General features: G+C 34.2%; 1 non-coding gene across 1 annotated transcript; it reads left to right on the forward strand.

Annotated features, from left to right (window-relative positions):
• The first annotated feature begins 3432 nt into the window (after nucleotides 1–3432).
• LOC121205577 (small nucleolar RNA R71) lies at nucleotides 3433–3539 on the forward strand. Its single transcript, XR_005900653.1, has one exon. It is a non-coding gene; the product is annotated as a small nucleolar RNA R71 (small nucleolar RNA).
• Nucleotides 3540–22869: the final 19330 nt, after the last annotated feature.

The raw sequence follows: 22869 nt of genomic DNA on the forward strand, positions 1-22869 counted from the left end.
AAGTGGTCTGCTACTTGGTTTTCACTCTCTTTTGATCTTGAATTTCGAGATCGAACTCTTGAGTAGAAGTACCCACTCAATCAGTCTTGGCTTAGTGTCTTTCTTGGCAAGTAAATACTTAATTATCGAGTGGTCCGTATAAACAGTCACCTTGGTAACTACAAGATAAGATCAAAACTTGTCAAAAGCAAACACAATAACAAGTAACTCTTTCTCTGTTACCGTATAATTCAGTTGAGCTCCTGTCAGAGTTTGACTTGCGTAGTAGATGGGATGAAAAACTTTGTTCCTTTACTGACCCATGATAGCTCCTATCGCGAAGTCACTTGCGTCACATATCAATTTACATGGCAAATCCCAGTCTGGTGTGATGATTATGGGTACCGAAACTAATCGACTCTTCAAGTCATTGAAAGCTCTTAAGAACTCTTCATCAAATTTGAACATCGTCTCCTTCTCCAATAATTTGCATAAAGGTTTAGAAATTTTGGAGAAGTCCTTGATGAATCTTTGATTGAAACCGGCGTGGCCCAAAAAGCTCCTAACACCCTTTACATATGTTGGAGGTGGGAGTTTCTCAATAACATCTACCTTTTATTTATCAACCTCAATCCCATGTCTCGTTATCCGATGTCCTAGAACAATCTGTTCTCGTACCATGAAATGACACTTTTCCCAGTTGAGTACTAGGTTTGTTTCTTCACATCGCGTTAATACCTTCACTAGATTGGCTAAGCAATCGTCATAAGTATCTCTAAATACTGAAAAATCATCCATAAAAACTTCCAAATACTTCTTTACCATGTCAGTAAAAATAAACATCATACATCTTTAAAATGTAGCAGGTGCATTACATAAACCAAATGACATGCATCTAAATGCAAATGTATCGTACGGGTAGCTGAATGTTATCTTATGTTGATCTTCTGGTGCTACTGTAATCTGATTATACCCTTAGTACCCATCGAGAAAAAAGTAATAGTCTCGCCCTGCAAGTCTATCCAGTATCTGGTCTAAAAATGGCAAAGGAAAGTGTTCTTTCCTAGTCGCCTTGTTCAGTTTGTGGCAATCCATGCAAATTCTCCATCCCGTAACCATTCTAGTCGGTATCAACTCATTATTTTTGTTTTCAATGACCATGATACCTCCTTTCTCGGAACGCACTGGACCAGACTTACCCATGAACTGTCTGAGATGGGGTTGATTAGGCCCACATCTAACCCCTTGATGATTTCTTTCTTGACTACGTCCTTCATGATGGGGTTCAATCTTCGTTGTCTATCGACCATCTCTTTTCTTCCATCTTCTAGGATAATCTTGTGCATGCATACAGATGGACTAATTTCGTGAATATCGGCTATGGTCCATCCGATAGCCTTCTTGAATTGTTTCAACACCAAGATGAGTTTATCTTCTTGCTCACTAGTAAATTCTGCTGAAAAAATCACAGTTGGAGTAGAAGCGTTAGCTAAATAAACATATTTTAGATGTGAGGGCAGTACCTTGAGTTCTAGTTTAGGTGACTCCTCGATTGACACTTTTGATTGAGCATAATCCCTTTTCTCTAATTCTAAAAATTCAAAACGGGATTGCGAATTAAATCCCTTTTGATTAGCTTCTAAGAACGCTAAGTGTTCATCCTCCTATTCATCATTCAGAGGATCTGATGTCAAAATTTGTTCCAAAGGATCCTCAACATAGTTGAGCTCCTTCTCCACTATTAAATTCTCTAAATCGGATACTGCAGAACAATCATCAATTTTGTCAGGAAATCGCATAGACTTAAAAAAGTTAAATGTTACTTGATCATCCTAAACACGCATAGTAAGCTCACCCTACTGCACATCAATAAGGGTCCTTTCGGTTGCTAAGAACAGTCATCCTAGGATAATTGGCACTTCTTTATCTGCTTCAAAGTCTAGAATAACAAAATTAGCAGGAAAGATAAATTTATCTACGCGTACGAATACATCCTCGATTTTTCCTTCTAGATGCTCTAAATATTGATCTACTAATTAAAGTGTAACCATAGCATGTCTAACTTTACCTATCCCCAACTTCCTAAATATTAACACAGGCATCAATTTAATACTCACACCTAAGTCACATAATGCCTTACCGCAATATGTTGCTCCAATATTGCAAGGTATGGTAAAACATCTAGGATCCTTCAACTTTGGGGATAATTTGACCTTGAAGATTACACGGCATTCCTTCGTCAGAGCTACCGTCTCAAATTCTCCAAGTCTTTATTTTTTGGATAGGATATCCTTAATGAATTTGACGTAGTTTGGCATTTGCTCAAGTGCTTCAACCAACGGGATGTTGATATGAAGTTGCTTGAGTATGTCTAAGAACTTCTTAAATTGAATCTCCTACTTCTACTGTTGAAGTCTTCGAGGGTAGGGTGGTGCTGGTTTCTTTACTGGAACTGGTTGATTTGTCTTCTATGACAATTTTGCATCTAACGAAGTTATTTGTTGATCAGAATTAGCTGGTTCTGAAATTACCTTGTCTAGTTTTCCAGAGCCTGGTTCTTGTGAAACTGGAATTTCAACACTTGGTTGAACTTCCTCTAGATTTTGAGCGTCAGCTTGCTCCTTTTCAGCTTCGCTGGTGTTGGGCTCTACTATCTTTCCACTCCTCAATGTCAACGCTTTGCAATGCTTCTTTCCTGAATTCCTCGAATTCTCTGTTTCACTAGGTAAAGCACCTGGTGGTCTGTGTATGAGTTCAGTTGCAGGCTGGCCCATTTGGTTTTCCAGGTTTTTCAATGTAGCTGCTTGGCTTTGGATTAAGGCATCATTCTTGGCCATGTATGCCTTCAACAAATTTTCTAAGCCATTGGATGGTTCAGCTTGGGTTGGTTTCAGAACTTGTTGGAGAAAACTAGATGGTTGGGTTGATCTAGGTTGGACATAAGTATTACTGGTTCCAACCCCTTGTTTACTCTAGGAAAAATTCGGGTGGTTTTGCCACGATGGGTTATAGAAATTGGATTGCAATCCTTGCCTTCCTCAATTTTGGTTTTGGTTACTTATGTTTTACATGGATTCTGGGTTTGATGGACATTCTTCGAACAATTGTCCTTCCTCACAATAGATATAAACTATATTTTCAAATTGGTTAGGTGGTTGTGCTGCAAAACTGTTAGACCCATGAGTAGTAAGATTTTTAAGCATTGAGGATATTGGGGACACTTGAGATGTGAATGAAGTGAAAGCATCTACTTCATGTATTCCAACAGCTCATCTTTCTGATGCTGCTCGATTGGTTGGCCATTGATAATTGTTGCTGGTAATCCTTTCAATGATTTCATATGCCTAATTATAAGACTTAGAAAGGAGAGCACCGTTAGCAGAAGCGTCAACTACCATCCTCGTGTGAGCATTGAGACCATTATAAAATGTCTCAAGTTGGATGCAATGTGGGATTCCATGATGAGGGAACTTTCATAATAATTCTTAGCACCTTTCCCATGCCTCATACAAGGACTCATCATCCATTTGTTGGAAAGTAGTGATCTCGTTCCTCAACTTAGCATTCTTGCTAGGCGGGAAATACATCATAAGGAATTTTTCTGCTAACTCTTGACATGTGGAAATTGAATTTTGCGGCAATGAGTTCAACCAGGCTCGAGCTCTGTCCTTTAGTGAACACAGGAATAGCTTCAATCGTAATGCATCTTCAAGTACTTCGGCTAACTTGAAAGAATCGGTGACCTCCATAAATAGTCTTAAGTGTAGGTGAGGATCTTCGGTAGGCATTCCACTAAATTGGCCCACTTTCTGAAGCATCTGGAACATGACTGGCTTCAGGTCAAACTGCTGTGCCTCAATTTTGGGTCTCCTAATAACTGAATTAAGGTCATTAAACACTAGCACGGCATACTGTCGTAAAGCTCTATCCCTATCATCAGCAATAAGGATAGGATTTTGAGTAGGGTTACTCCATTTCCTTGGATCAAATTTTCAAAGTTCATCTCTTCGGTCCTTCTCTGATTTGCTTAACTTCTTCACTGTTGAAAAGTTTGTTTAATCTTAGGGTCTACAGGGAGTAGGTCAATAATTCGGTCAATACTCATAAACACCTGAAATAATCACAGAGAAATTAATTAAGTTAGAATTTAAACAGAAAATTAAACCAAAATGCAAAACTAACAAATTCACTAATAATGACTTTTTAAAACAGTTCCTGGCAACGGCAGCAAAAACTTGGAATGACGAAAATGTGCAAGTGTACACAATCACAACAAGTAATAAAGTGACAAGTAAATGTCAAGTTATCGTACCCACAGGGACTGTGTAAAGAATTATTTATGAATGTTATTTTAAACACTTTGATGAAAAAAATAAATATTTTGTTTTGAAAAGGGTTATTAAGGAAAATAAGATTTTAAACTAAATAAAAATAAAAGTTCTCGGGTTTACCACAGATCTGAGAGGTTGAGTTTGGCATTGAATTAATGTTGGGTACAACGCCGATATCAATAGCTACTTATAGAATGGCTCTGACAGAGTTAAAAGAATTAAAAGCTCAGTTGCAAGAATCAATCGATAAAAGATTTGTACGATCGAGTTTCTTGCCCTGGGGTGCTCCTGTGTTGTTTGTGAAAAAGAAAGATGGCACGATGAGAATGTTTATAGACTACCGATAGCTTAATAAAGTGACGATCAAGAACAAATATCCTCTACTCAGAATTGATGATTTGTTTGATCAATTGAACGAAGCTACAATGTTTTCAAAGATAGATTTGAGATCGGGTTATTACTAGTTGCGAGTTAGAGATTCTGATGTGCCAAAGACTACATTTAGAACGACGTATGGTCATTATGAATTTTTAGTTATGCCTTTCGGACTAACGAATGCACCTACTATCTTTATGGATTTAATGAATCGGATTTTCAGACCGTACCTAGATCAATTTATTGTTGTGTTTATCAATGACATATTGATATATTCTCAAAATGAAACTGAGGATGCTGAGCATTTTAGAATTGTATTCGGAACTCTTCGAGAGAAACAGTTATATGAAAAGTTTAGTAAATGTGAATTCTGGTTGCGTGAGGTTAGTTTTCTGGGGCATGTCGTGTTAGCATCGGGTATTCGAGTCGATCCGATCAAGATTTCTGCAATAATGGATTGGCAGGCTCTGAGAAATGTATCCGAAGTTCACAGTTTTCTAGGACTGGCTGGCTATTACCTATGATTCTTAAAAGGTTTTTCGATTATTGCGACTCCATTAACTAGATTACTTTAGAAAGATGTAAAGTTTGAATGGTCCGAGAAATGTCAGAAAAGTTTTGATCAGTTGAAAGCTCTTTTGACTGAAGCTCCAGCGTTAGTATAGCCAGAATCGGGTAAGGATTTTGTGATTTATAGTGATGCATCGTTGAATGGCCTGAGTTGTCACTACAAGAAAATAGACTTTTAGCGGCGCTTTTTTTAGCCTTTAGCGGCACTTTTAAGCGCCACTAAAACTTTTTGCGGCTCTTTTTAAAATGCCGTAAAAAATGCTGCTATAGGTAACGCCGCAAAAATTGGTGGCGTTTATTTAAAAACATGGCTTTTAGCTACGTTTGTATGCAAGGCACCGCTAAAAGTCATGGCTTTTAGCGGCGTTTGTTGGTAAAGCGCCGCTAAAAGTCATGGCTTTTAGTGGCGTTTGTGCGAAAAGCGCCGCTAAAAGTTCCACAAAAACGCCGCTAATTTGGCAGATTTTCAATGCATTTTTTTCACCAATATCCAACCCTTCCTGTACTAAAATCCAACAAAATACAACAAATATAGCTTAAAATGCAGCCAAAAACAGCAAATTTAGCATAAAAATACAACCGAAAACATTAATTCTAAATGATACTTCAAATTTAACGAAAGATATATGATATAATTAATAAATAAAGTATAATTTAAAATATTCTTACAATAATGTTAAACGTGACAAAGTTAAAAACATTCTTACAATGAGAAAACTAATGTTTAAGATGGTGGCTTTTGCGATTGCTGAAACATCTGCATCATCTGCTGAAGTTGTAGCTGGAGTTCATCGTACTTTTTACTCTGCTTTGTTGCCATCGCTGCTGCCTCTGCCTCCCTCGCTGCTACCGCTGCCTCCCTCGCTGCTGCCACTGCCTCCCTCTCTGCTGCCTCTGCTCTAAGTTGTTGTTGGAGTTCTTCATATTTTTGTTGAACCTCGGCAATTGCTCAACCATGTTCGCTTGCATCTGAGCTATCTGGTCTCTTAACCTCTGAACTTCAGCTTGAGCTTGACTTCCGGAAGGCATGTATTGCTGGGAGTCGGATCCAAAATATTGGGTCGGAGTAACACCAGATCCTTGAAATCGAACCCGACCGTACCTTTCTGGACCCCAAACTTCAGTGATAATCCTGTTATCAATGTTTTCAAGATTAACAGAACTATCAGTTGAAGCAATCGCTTTATATTCCGCCTTCTTCTCCTTTATTTTCTCCTAGAAAATCAATTAAAAAGTTAGAAACGAAATATATAATAAAAAGGAATGCAACATAACTTAACATTATTTAAAACTACTAATGATGAATTGAATTAAACAATTATAATTAAGCATTATAACTATTTAGAATAAATCAAATATTATTAAGTAAATATACCATAATTTCTCCAGCTTCGGATGTCATAGGAGATCCATCTTTCTTCCTATACGTAATCTCAAAAAGCTGAAGGCGTCCAACTTTTTGTCCAGATTTGACTTCCTACAATATAGTAGTAAAAATATTATTTAATAGTAGAAAGTTATTAATATTTGAAAGAATTAATAAATTCATAATACCTCGGCCTCAACTACAGAAGCAAAAATTCTCGACCCTGCCGTGTGTGTGAATTTTTGTTTTTGCTTGCTACTTGTTCCAACTCGCTCACAGTCCTACATAATGAAATTATTATTACGTATATAGTAAACACTATATATAAGAGTTTGGAAATACGTAATACCTCTCCTTTCTTTGAATTTCAGAATCTAACCGCATCTTCCTATTGGTACCTCAGCATTCCCGGCGGGACATTTCTCAATTTTTCCTCGAGGCTTATGTCTTTCTTAAAATATTGTTTTTTTAAAGTGCTTTTATTGTCTCTCCATTTTTTACCCAATGCCTTCTTGATATAATCATCGGAGACCTCTAAAGCAAACTTCTCCTAAAAAAACACAAGTTTAGAATGTAAATATAAATGAAACTTAAACCAAAGTATTATAAATTACATTCACATTTTGTTACCTTAATATTAGCGAGAGCCTGATTTTTGTTGCTATCAGGCATGTGATGCCATGATTCGTAGTTGATGGGCAACATATTGGCATTTCGTGCTAAAATGCCCAAATAGCCTGCTAAAAGTTGAGCTTCGATCCAATAGGCTGACCATGAGTATTTCTACTTACTTTGACACACTTGACAGGATCTAAGTCGTATAAATCTCTAAGCAGCGTACGTCCTCGAACTCTGCGCGTCCCACCACTTTCAGCTGAAAAATGATATACTATAATTACATTAAAATTGACAAATAAATCAATAATAAAAGTCAACACATGTAAAATGAACTTAACATTACTTTGAAATTCTTTAGGCTCACCAAGTGTCTCCGGCACATTCGAAGATCCAACAACTATCTGCTGTTCACTATTTGCTTCTTCCGAATTTGGAGTATTCTGGACAATACTTAAATTTCGTAATCTTCTTCTACGCATTTTTCCTGCAATACACATAAAATAGTTAAAGTTTTAGTAACAAATTACAACAATAATAGTATATATAAAATAGCTAAATTATATAACATGACCAAGATTAAAATTATAATATTACATATAATTAAAAAAATCATAAAATCTTACTACATCATTATTCGTAAATATCTTCATCCACGTCATGTCGAACCCATTGATGTTGTGTACTAGTACTAGGGATATTTTCATCTAAGTTTTGTTCTGGAAAAGCTAATGTATCTGATCTTTCGACGAAGTCATCTCTACTTCCATTACCCATGTCAAACAAGTCTCTAGGGGTGTTCCGGAGTACAACATACCAATCCTCATCAGTTGGATCTTTCGAATAAAAAACTTGTTTCACTTGAGACGGAAATACATATGGCTCATCCATCAATTGTTGTCCAGTATGAATGAAGCGAGAGAAATTCACCATTTTAAAACCAAATTGATCTTTTTTAATTCCTCGAGCAGTATTAACATTAGGCCAATCACACCGAAATAAGACAACTTTTCATCTGTCATAGTATTCAAACTCAATAATGTCGGTAAGAAGTCTGTAATACTCCACATTACCCTCAACCGGATTACTGTCCCTAGCATTAGCATAACTTGTAATTTAAGAATTAACAACAACTCCACAATTTTGAGTTCTCCTCATTCTCTCACGATACTTTGTATGAAATCTGTATCCATTGATGATGAAGGCACTATATCTTTTTATTACTCTGTTCAGACCTTGGGAAAGCCATTTAACTTCGTCATTGAAGTCCTTCCCACTCCAAACCTATTGAATTGAAAGTAAATTGAATAATTATAAATGAATTATGTAAAAACATTCTTTGATTAACTAAATTTCATGATTATATGTAACTTATTAACTTTTGTTACATACCGTTTGGCTTAACCATTCATGAAAAGATTCTGTGAATAACTTATTAATCTCTCAATGTTGTAATCTTCGAGAGCGTGCACGAGATCTCAAAATTTGTTTGTACTCACTATGTTAAAAACAAGTTTAATTGGTTAGAAGATAAACAAATCAAAACAACGAATATATGAGGAAATTTTAGAACTTACTTGCGTAATGGTTCGACTAAATTGTGGTGAAAAAGTACATATCGATGTGCTTGTATCCATGATATATCATCTAATTCTGCAATTTCAACTTTGCCGATTGGTTCTCCATAACTTTGGAATAAATAAGTTTTGGCCAAGTTATGATCATTGAGCCCAACATTTCTACTTGGTCTATTTAATCGTGTTTCAACATCTTCTAAATATCTAGAGCAGAAGGTCATGCACTCCTCTGCCAAGTAGCCTTCAGCAATTGATCTTCTGGATAACGCTTATTGCGACAATATGACTTCAATTTGCTTAGAAACCTAAACACGACATACAATATTTATCAAAAGCTGTAACTAAATGTATAGAGGTGAATGAATGAATACTTGAGAAATAAATTAACACCTTTCTATAGGATACATCCATCGATAAAAAACTGGTCCATCGAGTATTGCTTCGTGAGGGAGATGGATTACCAAGTGCAGCATAATAGTGAAGAAGGAATGTGGAAAGATCTTCTCCAAATTGTATAAAGTCAAAGCCACTCGATCCTGTATTTTCTCAAGTTCTTCAACATCCAAAACTTTTCCACAAATAGCTTTCATTATGTTGGATAGTTCAATTATACAGGACGTTACATTTTTTGACATACAGCACCGTAAAGCAATTGGTAGTAAATCTTACATCAAGATGTGGTAATCATGTGATTTTGATGAATATAATCTTCGATCTTTGAGACTCACACATCCAGATATATTTGACGCATACGCATCTGGGACCTTTATATCCTTCAACACCATGTAGAACACTTCTTTCTCTTCCTTTGACATTGAAAAAATAGAAAGCGGCAACCGATATTTCCCATTCAGAAGTACTTGAGGATGAAGATCACGCCGAATTCTCATGTCAACTAAATCAAGTCGGCTCTGAAGATTGTCTTTTGATTTTCCATCGACATTCAAAATTGTCCCAATTATGTTCTCGCAGACATTCTTCTCAATATGCATGACATCAAGATTGTGTCGTAAAATGTTGTGCTCCCAATAAGGCAACTAAAAAAAATACTCCTTTTTTCCATAAGTCCACCTCATTAGGATCATCCTCTCCATCAGATTCATCCCTCGATCTTCTTTTTGTTTGCGTGTTAGGTGGTTGATTCATCTTCCCATAACTAAAATTAATATCTTTTAACATAAACAAGATTTCAGATCCAATGGTTTGCTTAGGAGCTCCTGTGTACTCTTCAGTACCATCAAATAGAGTCCTTTGAAATCTAAATTTATGATTTCCATCTAACCACCGACGATGGCCCATGTAAGAGAACTTCTTCCCATTGTACAACCACTTCGAACAAGTTTGTGCAGCACAACAAGGACAAGCATATTGTCATTTAGTACTCCAACCTGATAAATTAGCATAAGCTGAGAAATCATTAATTGTCCACAACAAAGCTGCACGTAAATTAAAGTTCTCCTTTCTCAATACATCATATGTCTCAACACCCGACCATAATTTTTTTAACTCTTCAATAAGTGGCTGCAAATAGATGTCAATATCATTTCCGGGACCTTTCTCTCTAGGGATAATCATTGATAAAATAAATGAAGATTGCTTCATGCAAATCCATGGAGGAAAATTGTAAGGAACAAGCACTACAGGCCAAGTACTGTACGAAGTACTCAGGATTTTAAATGGATTAAAGCCGTTAACTGCTAGCCCAAGCCTCACATTCCGAAGATCGCTTGCAAAGCTTCGAAATTTACTGTCAAATGATTTCCAAGCTAAAGAATCCGCAGGATGTCTTAATAATCCATCATTGGTCCGTTGATCATTATGCCACCTCATAGATTCGGCTGTCTTTGATGATATGAAAAGCCTTTGAAGTCTTGGTATTAGGGAAAAATATCGCAAAACCTTAATTGACTTCTTTCTTAACTGTGCCCCACCTTCATCCGTATTCACATCTTCTGTATTACTATTCATCCAACGAGACTTATCGCAAACATGACAAGACTGTTGGTTTTTCTGATCACCCCAGTATAACATGCAGTCATTTGGGCAACTATGAATTTTATCATACCCAAGGCCCAAATCTTTTATTAGTCTCTTCATATCTTGACAAGATTGGGGAATTTTTGCAAATGGAAACATCTCTCTTAGAAACTCTAACAGCATTGTAAAAGAGTTTCCGGTCCACCCTCCCAAACATTTTGAGTGAAAGAGACGAATGCAGAAGGACAATTTCGAATATTTTGATCCCTCATAAAGTTCTTCATTCATTTCATTAAGTAAATTGTAAAACTTTGCCGCTTCTTCATTTGGCTCCTCATCAGGTGCACTTGTTCCCGTTTCGCAAAAAACATTTTCACCAATATTACAATCATCGGATGCAATAAAGTCAGGTGGAAATGATTGCTCACCATGACTATGCATATTAAATGCATCCCGCAACATATCTTCCGTGTCATCTTGTCTAACATACTGATGGTAATTAGTATCAGGATAAGTCGGATTAATCGTTGAAGAAGTTCCACTAGATGTACACTCTCCATGGATAATCCATTTTTTATACCCCCGAATAAAGCCATCAACAATTAGATGTTCGTAGACAACTTCACGAAAATGCCAGTTGATGTTGCCACACTTCTTACACGGGCAAAGAATCATATTCTCTTGGCTTGCATTTTGAAATGCAAAATTTGGAAAAGTTTGTACTCTATTTTGATAGGCATTGCTTACCCTTGACAATTTCATCCAACTCCTATCCATTTCGTAGTTCTTGAAATCTAAAGTTGACAACATATTACAGTTACTTAAATGTTCTCAATTGATTTAAATCATGTCATTATACTAAATATGAAGTCTCTAATGGGTATAAACTAATTCAGGTAAGTTGCGGGATTTTCAAGTATAGATTTGTGTATTATGTAAGTTAAGTAAGTTTCGTAAGCTAGTTATGTAAATTATGATGTCAAATATATTTAAGTATTATGTAAGTTATGATATGATATATATTTATTTAAGTTATATATTTATCTAAGTTGTATAAGTTATGTAAGTTATGTAAGTTGTATATTTATCTAAGTTATATAAGTTATATAAGTTATGTAAGTTCTATAAGTTATATAAGTTATATATTTATCTAAGTTATATAAGTTATGTAAGTTATATATTTATCTAAGTTATATAAGTTATATAAGTTATGTAAGTTATATAATTTATATAAGTTATATATTTATCTAAGTTATCTAAGTTTTATATTTATCTAAGTTATATAAATTATGTAAGTTATGTAAGTTATATATTTATCTAAGTTATATAAGTTATATAAGTTATGTAAGTTATATAAGTTATATAAGTTATATAAGTTATCTAAGTTATATAAGTTATGTAAGTTTTGTAAGTTATGCTAAATATTTATCAAATATATTTATGTATTATGTAAGTTTTTTATTTGACGATGTGGAAAATCACATGGATAATACATATCAAGCATCAAGTATCTACAGGTAAGTTGCGGATTAAATAATATTTAATTAAATAATATTTATAAAAATTATTTTAATTAAATAATATTGAAAAAAATTACTTTAATTAAATAATATACATATCGTTCGTTTTTATTTGACAAATCACATGTGGAGTTAAAATAGTCCACACTTAATTTAATATATGTTTTACAAGTCATCTTTTCTTAAGTACATGTTAAAGCATTGTGTGGACATCCGTATTTAGCTTAAAAGGTATGATTTATTTTGAATAAAAAGTTTAACTTAAATGATAAAACAGACGATAATATTTGTGATAAAACAGACAATAATATTTGTGATAAAACGGACGAGAATATTTCAATAATAATTTAAATTGAAGTTAAAAACTATATAAAATATTTTATTAAATATTTGTATATTAGATGGGACATATTATATTAATAAATAAATTTATTAAAAATCGTGATAGAAATATTTGTATATTAGATGGGACATATTATATCAATAAATAAATTTATTAAAAATCGTGATAGAAATATAGAAATATTAAATCACAAATTATGAAAATATGGTAGAAAAAATTCACTTGGCAAGCATACATGTCGAGAGGTATAATATTATTAAAAGGTTGCAAATTGAGTAGAAATGATCTCTTTTACTGTATTATTGTAAGTAAGAACATACGCATTGGAACCATCAGCAAAGAGATCCCAAAGATAAGCAGAATAAGCAAATTAAAAAAATTAAAGACAGCATAACAAGTCTCTAAGGATAAATAGCATAAGCAAATTAAAAAAATAATCAAATGACAGACTTGAAATAAGTTAAAAACATGATCCATTAATGATCCATTAAAAAATAATCTTACGATAAACAAGAATGGTAATTTAAAAAAACAAAAATAAAAGAAAATAAAAGAGTAGCTAACCTTCTGGTTATTTAGGCTTTGTATTTGAGTAGTATTGTAGTTTGTATTTGGTTTCTTAGATATCGAGTGGTAACTGATAGAGCAATTGAAAGCTTCGGCTCTTTTTGCTATTGCTAATTCGATCCTGCCCAATCCAACAATTCCAACTGATTACAATTATTACAAACATGATTAATTATTCAGCATATAGCTATCCAAATGAAGAAGAAGAAGCTGACCTGAAGATAATCTTTTAGTACAGCGACCAAATTGATTGAGACTTCCTCTACTGAAGTGCTGTCATCTACATCTATATCATTCTCTACACCTTTCTCACCCAGTTTGAAGCAGTTGGCAAATCTGTTATAAAAAAAACAGATTAAAAAAGCAAAAAAGTAAATCTATAAACCTTTTTTTATTATTAATTTTAAAACTTGCATGTTTTGTTGGTTAATTATTTGAGTTACTCTAACATTTGGCATTTAAATTTATTGTTTGGATAAGATGTGAAGTGTCACAAAATGATTCCTTCCCACACCCAGAGTTAACTTGTACTTAAAAACATGGATAATGAGAAAATAACAAGGTAAATCTCTTAACCTTGAAAAGGAAATAAATAAGGTAAATTGCTCAAAATTTAAAAAGAAGTGACATAGTAAAATTTATTAAACTAATAAAATATCTATTTTTTATAATGGTGAAGTAAGTCAAATATTTATAAACTCTTAAAAAATAATTAAAAATCTCCAAAATAATGATAAATTTCTAAATTAAACTAAGATAAACATCTAAAGCTAGTTATTTTATGCCATTATTAGTTCTCGAAATCTTTATCTTAACATTAAACTGTGTGGAAACCATGTTATGAAAGGGTAAAAGCATAAAAGCAAATCACTTTTTTGATTCATCAAATAAACCCAAGTCATCCTAGTGCAACAACCAATGAAAGTAACAAATCATCGATTATCGGATAATTAGGTAGTTGAATAGGATCTTAAACATCAGAATGAATAGTCAAAAAAAGACCACTACTTCTATTATTGCATAAAGGATTAGATTTTTAATATGTCTAGCATACTGATGAGCCTCACAAAATAATCTTTCATGTACAGAAAAAGATGGATGCCCTAACTGTAGATGCCATTGTATAATTTCATGGTTGACATCCTTATTTCCTCCAAAACATGCGTGATATGGAATAGAACTACTACTCCCCTCCAACATATATAAGCCATCATACAATCTATTGCTGTCAATCTTCCTCCTTGTTTGAAGGTTTTGAAAAACATAATGATTGGGAAAAAAAAATTAGTTTTACAATTTAAGACTTCTGTGAAAGCACTAACAAATAAAAGGTTAACAGGGAACATAGAAACGTAGAGTACGTATGATCGATTAATATTCGTTGCACAATTAACAAAACCTATTCCATACATAAGAGGAAAAAGAACCATAACCTACTATCACTCTATCCTTTGTTTGACATAGGGATTAATTAAGTAGACCTTTAGAGGATCCTGTCATGTGCCTATATCTTTCTTTCTCTTGTTTAGATCTCAATTTGGCAGCTTCTTCTTAATCGGGAACATCCCAAAACACTTCTAAACTCTGGGTTTTCTTCTTCTCTTGGCTGGTCGAATTTCTTCTTAATCCTTCTTATATTTCATTCTGTTTCAGTTTGTATTCTTTTGATCTGTTCATAACTTGTTTCTTATCGTGGCAGCTATTCACTCCAAAATCAGTAATTCAGGAGTTAGTGTCAATGTGCATTAAAGGCATTACTTAATTTACAAAGTTTGATGTTTCATTGGTGGATTCAATAAGGACAATTTTCGTAGCAGCAACAATAAACCTTTGGAAATCAACAAAAGCAAATAAAATTCTCTCTATAGGCTAATGCCAATTCAACCTACAAAAATTTAATCATTTTTATCCTACATTAGACAATGATAATAGTCGACCAATCCTTAGGGAAATGATCAACAGTGTTAGCCTATTGTTTTTCTTTTTTTTTTTAATTTTATTATTTTTTAAATTCAAATTTTAAATCTGGAGCTACAAAACCTGAACCCTCAACTCCCAAAATTTAAAAGTTGAAACAGAAACACAAAATCCTAGAACTTAAACTCTATGAACATCGAAATTAAAACTCCAAAATTTAAAACTTAATTTTGAAATCTAAATTTAACTTAAAAAATTGAAAAAAAAAGAGTTGAGATTAAAATTAAAGGTTAAGATTTTACGGTGTGGAATCATGTACCTTCACAGATCTAGTTATCCATGGAATTGGTTGGACATGAACCTTCTGGTAACTATGACTTATATTTACTTCAATAATTATTGCAGTGCATGTCGGGTCCAGTCGGAATCTACTTTCACAAAAAAGAAGAAGAAAATATCCAAATTATTCCAAACATGATTGAGGTTATTAATAACAGTAACTTAATATACATCAATATAACAAAAATTGTAATCACAAGATTGTAAAAAATTGTAACATCACATTCTAATCACAAAGATGACATGCATTATCCATTTTCAAAGCGACTAAATTAAACTAAATAAAGTGTCCATATAAGTAGTAAGAATACCTATAGGACTCAAAATTCCAGTGGCAGCGGTGGAGAGAAGAGGCAGACGCAGACGCAGACGCAATTAGGGAAAATGAGAGAAAAGAAATTGGGTAAATGGGGGAATGAAATCGGGTTTAAGTTGGGTAAGATGCAGACGCAGTTAAAGTGCAAAATAAAAAAATTTGATTTGGGGTTACGGGAAAACTACTGATAACAGAGCAAATCAAAGGGACTTCGGGGAAAATGATTTGAGCATCTCTTTGGGGGAAATTGTAACACCCCAAACCCAGCCCAGACGTTAAGTTTGGCTCGAATCTGGCGTATCACATTGAAGTGTTTTTCAAAAACCATGTTTCCATTAAAAACCCTTCTTAATAATTAAAAACTTATACCCTTTTTAAACCTTGTTAGAAAACCTCAGCTAAATAACATTCTTAACAACTTTATAAAAATCTTGGTAGTTGCGAAAGCTTAATTTAAAAACAATTACGGATACGTGATGTTTTGAACAACAGTAGTTGCTTTGGAAAATCGTGTTCTAATACTAGCAATGATAAGAACAATAAATAAAATTCCAAATTTGAAATCTAGAAAATTATAACGGCTTTACTACAACCCACATAAAACATTTAAAAGTAATAATCAAAACTATAAAATAAACAGTGTGTGTGGCTTCCTCCAAGCCCCTTGCAGCTTCAATCCATCTAAGGCTGGAAATTACCTAAAAGGTTAATACATGGGGTGAGTTTACGAAAACTCAGTGTGAAATCCCTTACTATAAAAATGAACAGTCAGTCATATAAAAGAATTAAAAGTCTGGCCCCATCCCTACTTACAGTTTCAGTACCATTTGGGCCTTTAGCCCATTATAACAGACAGTACCAGATGGGCTTTAGCCCATTACAGAATAAGAAACATTAGCAGAACTAGAATCAAAATGAGAATCAGAATCAGAATTAGGTGACAGAATCAGAATCAGTATCAGGTAACAGAATCAGAATCAGAATGTGAATGCAATCCAAACCCAATCCAGTCGTATACACCCCCGTACCAATGTTACACCATGTGGGGAGACAACTCGACCTACCCATCCGCTACACACCACAGAATTTGCAGCATGGCTGCCAGAATAGATATTGTGACAGAGTCACCAGATACAGATATTGTGGCAGAGCCACCAGAACAGATATTTGTGGCATAGCCACCAGAATCAGATAATGTGGCAAAGCCACTTAAGAAAATACGTGGCACAAAGCCATCGATAACTATAATAACTTCGGCACATAGCCATCAGTGATGGTAATATAACTGGCACATAGCCTTCGGTAAATATGATCGACACAGAGTCGTCAACAAATATGTTAGGCACATAGCCACAGGTAAATACGTTTGGCACGAAGCCATAGTCAAGATGGCATAAAGCTATATTTAGGTTGGCACAGAGCCATCGATAACGGGTCTATAATTGACACGAAGCCCACAAGATCGATACGAAGCCCACAATAACGACACACAGCCTTCCGTAACATGATCGGTACTCAGCCGTCGATCGGTCTATAGTCATCTTGGGCGACCCGTGCGACCTTAACAGATCAGATCTTCCTCCGTACGAAATCCCAACCCATGCAACATGTCATGTATGCAGAATGTCATGCCCATATTTGAATCAAACAATCACAGTCAAGTCATTCATATTACCAACATATATTCACAATCAAATCCGTCAACCACACAATCCAAGTCAGTCACTTGCCCACAAGGGCAAAATAGTCATTTAGCACCCTAGGGGCAAAATGGTAATTTTACCCCACGAGGGTATCTCGGTAATTCTACCCTACAGGGGTATTTTCGTAATTCTACCTTACAGGGGTATTTCAGTAATTCTACCCTACAGGGGTATTTCAATAATTCTACCCGACAGGGGTATTTCAATAATTTTGTAAATCGAGGGTAAAATGGTAATTCTGTAAATCGAGGGTACTTTGGTAATTTTGCTAATCGAGGGTATTTTAGTAATTTTACAGGTCGAGGGTATTTCAGTAATTTCACAAATCAGGGGTATTTTGGTAATTTTACAAACTAGGGATATTTTGGTAATTTTACAAACCAGGATATTTTGGTAATTTTGCTAATCGAGGGTATTTCAGTAATTTGGTAAACTAATGTATTCTAAATAGGGATAACAATACGAATAGGCCTAAAGCCTATTCTCGGCCCAAATGGGCCCACACGCTCGTGTGGCCCTTTTAGCCCAAATCTAGCCACAGATATGAGATTCACCTAGCCTAGTCCAATATTTACTACACAATCAAACAACTTATCCAATTGGGCTCGTAGGCCCATTGGGCCCACATGGCCCCTTTCGGCCCATCGCGGCCCGAAGTAGCCATCCTACAGCTAGAGTAGTGAGAAATACACACTATTAGGAGACTGCAGTTAATTCATGCTCCAAACACTCTTAGCCGACGCCCAACCGAACCGAGCATGCCATAAAGTGAAAGGGATCAGCCAAGAAAGGTACCTTTACTCTCCTCATGGTTCTCTCTATTTAAAGCCAGCTTTGCATCCACTCTTATGTTAGCTTCCCGATGTGGGATCCCTCCAACTTCAGAGTTTAAATTCAACACCAACTCTTGCCGCCCCTTGTTAGCAAAATAAATGCTCTTTGATTGCCATGAGTTTCGAACCCTGGACCTCCTTGCCAACTCTATGACACCACCTTGCCACTTCACCACCGGCTCTTTTTGTGTCCCAATTTCTCCAACAATATTCTTAAGGCCTACCTACTACACCCAGGGTTTGATTCACCTTAAACCAAAATTTTTGCTAGAGTCTAGATTTGAACCCAGGACTTCTCCAACACTTCTCAGTACACTTAACCACTAAAACAAGCCTTCATTAATGAAATTTACATGCATAAAAAAATATTATTAGCTGCCTTCAACTGCTCCCATGCTCAAGGCCCAAAACTTCTAAGCCCAAATTCAGGGTGTTACAGAAATTATAGGGGATTTATGAAATTAGGGTTTGGAAGTAACGGGAAATTTTAGGGGATTTTTGAAACAGACGAAGTAAAAGGAAAAGTAATCGGCGTAAACTGAACTGGGAAAAGTAAGGGGAAATTGGATTTCCAACAAACGACACTGTTTTCAATCTATTAATAAATATTTGTGGCATTTTTGTAAAGCGCCACTAATTAGAAGGCAAAAAATGACACAGTTTTTGCAATCTGTTAATAGATTTTTGTGGCGTTTCTAGAGAAAATGCCGGTATTTCACACATTTTGTGGCGTTTATAAAAGTGCCACTAATAATAGACTATAAAGCGACGACGTTTTGAAATCTCTTTAAATGTTTTGTGGCATTTTTATAGAAAGCGCCACTAATAACAAGGTAATAACGATGTCGTTTTGCAATCTGTTAATCGATTTTTGTGGCATTTCTAGAGAAAACGCCAGTATTTCACACCTTTTGTGGCGTTTATAAAAGCGCCACTAATAAAAGACTATAAAACGACAACGTTTTGAAATCTCTTTAAATGTTTTGTGGCGTTTTAATAGAAAGCGCCACTAATAACAAGGTAATAACGACGCCGTTTTGCAATCTGTTAATAGATTTTTGTGGCGCTTCTATAGAAAATGCCGGTAATTCTCACCTTTTGCGGCGTTTATAGAAGCGCCACTAATAAGAAGGATGTAGACGACGCCGTTTTACATTCTCTTAATAGGCGTTTTTGTTTGAAAGCTCCACTAATAACAAAGCTTCAAAACGACATAGTTTAAACTATTAATACATGTTTGCGGCATTTTTTTGCTAAAACGCCACTAAGTATGCAATATAAAGCCCAATAATTTTTCCTTCCTTTTTTTTCTCTTTTATTATTATTATTATTATTTCCTATTAATACATGATTAAATTTTAATTTGGTCTCTCTAATATATTTAAATTTTAGATTTATTTGCATATACTTTAATTTTTAATATCATTTAGTCTATTTTTTAATATTATTAATTAATCTAAACAGTTAATATTATTGACTTTTTTATTAAAACATTACATGGTAATATATAAATTGAATATTTAGAGAATAGAGATTGAAATGTGGTTTCCATTTTTTATATGTTTGTGTCATTCTTTTACATTAATATCTATATATATATATCAATATATATATCCATATGAAATTAATTTATTCTTATAGGTTGATTTAGGATTTAGTAATTAAGGGTTTAAGGGTTTATTGTCTATAGTTTAAGGTTTTATGGTTTTGGATTTAAGGTTTATAGTTTTAAGTTTTATAATTTAAGGTCTAGTGATTTAGGTTTATAGTTTTATGATTTAATTAGGAATCTATATTTAAGGGTTTAAGGGTTTAGTACTATTTATAGTTTAGGGTTTTATGGTTTAGGATTCAAGGTTTAATATTTAGGGTTTAAGGTTTAAAATATAAGGTTTATGACTAGAGATTTAGGGTTTGGGATATAAAGGGGTTATTGATTTTAGGGGTTAGGGGTTAAGGTTTAGAGAAAGCCATAACATTGATTTTAACATCTTCGTAATTGAATTAAATGAAAACTTCTAAATACTTTATTTATCAAAGTGTAACTTTTCATAATTAATTAACTAAAATGAAATTAGCTTTCCCATAACTAAATGAATGGTGTAGTTAATTTATATTGTCTATTTAATCTTTTAGCGACGTTTTCTAGAAAACGCCGCTAATGACACTGATTCTAAAAAAAACGACATTGTTCATTTTAATCCTTTAGCGGTGCTTACATAAAAACGCCGCTATAGGTCGATATATAGTGGCGCTTCTTTAAAAATGCCGCTAATGTTCGATCTTTAGCGTCATTTTTAGAGAAGCGCCACTAATGCCACTTAAGCTTAAATAAAACGACGTCGTTCACTTTAATCTTTTAGCGGCGTTTTTTATAAAGCGCCGCTATAGGTCGATCTATAGCAGCTCTTTATTGAAAACGCCGCTAATGCTTGATTTTTAATGGCGTTTTTTAAGAAATGCCGCTAATACTCAATCTATTCGATTTTTAGTGGCGTTTTCTATTCAAACGCCGCTAAAAACGCCTTTAAAACCCTATTTTGGTGTAGTGTGTGTTTTGATGCTGGAAGGCAAAGTCATAGCTTATGCCTCGAGACAATTGAATTCGTATGAAAAGAATTACCTGACGTATGATTTAGAATTAGCAGCCATTGTGTTTGCGTTAAAAATTTGGCATCATTTTCTATTTGGTGAGAAATGCTATGTTTACACAGATCACAAGAGTTTGAAATATTTGATGACTAAGAAAGATTTGAATTTATGACATTGAAGATGGTTAGAATTACTAAAAGACTACGAGTTAGTGATTGATTATCATTTGGGAAAGGCTAATGTTGTTGCTGATGCATTAAGCTGGAAATTTTTGTTTGCTCTATGTGCAATGAATACTCAGTTGGCTTCATCGATGATGGATCGATTGTAGCTGAGTTGAAAGCGAGATCGTTGTTTGTACAGCAGATTTATGAAACTTAGAAGATAGATAATGAAATGTTAGCTAGAAGAGCTCAATGTGATTCTAATCCTAATTCAGAGTTTCAAGTTGATTCTGATGATTGTTAAAGATTCAGAGGCCGAATATGTGTTCCGAGAAACTCAGAGTTGATTCAGATGATTTTGAATAAAACACATAGTAATCGTTTATCTATTCATCTGGAAAGTACGAAAATGTATAATGATTTGAAACAACTCTATTGGTGGCATGGTATGAAATGTGCAATTTTAGAGTTCATTTCTAAATGTTTGATTTGTCAGCAAGTTAAAGTTGAGCATCAAGTGCCATTAGGTTTATTGCAGCTGATCATTATTCCTGAGTGGAAATGGGATAGAAGAACTATGGATTTTGTTTCGGGTTTTCCCTATCTTTAAATAAGAAAGATGCAATTTGAGTTGTTGTTGACCGGTTGACAAAATCAGCTCATTTTCATTCCTGTACGAACATATTATTCACTTGCTAAGCTTGCTGAGTTGTACATCTCTGAGGTTGTGAGATTACACGGAGTACCTGTTTGTATTGTTTTGGATAGAGATCCGAGGTTCACATCAAGGTTTTGGAAAAAATTGCAAGATGCAATGGAAACAAAACTACATTTTATGTAACAGCCCAGTTTAGACCCTAGTTGGAACAGTGGTTTCGGGACCACAAATTTGAGTCAGAAAAATATTTTAATATTATTTTTTGTGCTTATAAATATGTGAATTAATATCTGTGAAAATTTCGTGTGAAAATTTTATCGTTTGTGTGCCTAATTTAGAAAAAAGACATAATTGCATAAAATGTAAATGTGGCTAGCTATTTGTTAAAAGTGCCTATTTGCTATGGCTTTTTAATTGTGAGGTCCTTATGTTGTGAATAGACTATTTTAAGCTTGAGTGGACCATTATGGGCATGTATTAATGAATTTTCATGAATTAGCATTAAGGGTAAAATTGGAAATTGATTAATATGTTAATATAATTAAAACAAAACATCAAATTAGCAAATATGTTCAACATTTAGCCGAAATTGAAGAAATAAAATAGGATTTTTGAGCTCTGGATATTCGACCATGAGATTTTGAGGGACTAAAATGTGAAATAAATGAAATATATGGGCTTACATGAACTACATGAATATTCGGCCTAACATGTGTAAAAAGAAATTTTGTGTATTTTTGTGATTTTATGAATTAGGGACTAAAGTGTTAAAATGTGAAAATATGAGGGCTAATTTGTAAAATGCCCTAAATATGTGTTTATGGATTGATTTGAATGAATGTGAGATGTAATAAGTAAATTTTGAATGTGTTTAGATTAAGAACCAAAGAAACCGAAATTAGATCGGGGAAAGTCGAAAGCCGTTGAATGGTCGTTTGTTTCCGTTCATTTTCGTACGAGGTAAGTCGATATACAAATAAATGTGTTAAATTGAATTATTATTGCTTATATGATATTTGAATTATGGCGAATGGATATGAGAGCTAAATATATGAAATTCGAGAAAGTTCTAATAATGTGACGACAACCGAAAAGTCCCGTACGAACCATAGGAATAGCTAGGATAC

Source organism: Gossypium hirsutum, chromosome A08 (assembly GCF_007990345.1).
Source record: "Gossypium hirsutum isolate 1008001.06 chromosome A08, Gossypium_hirsutum_v2.1, whole genome shotgun sequence".
NCBI classification, from domain to species: Eukaryota; Viridiplantae; Streptophyta; class Magnoliopsida; order Malvales; family Malvaceae; genus Gossypium; species Gossypium hirsutum.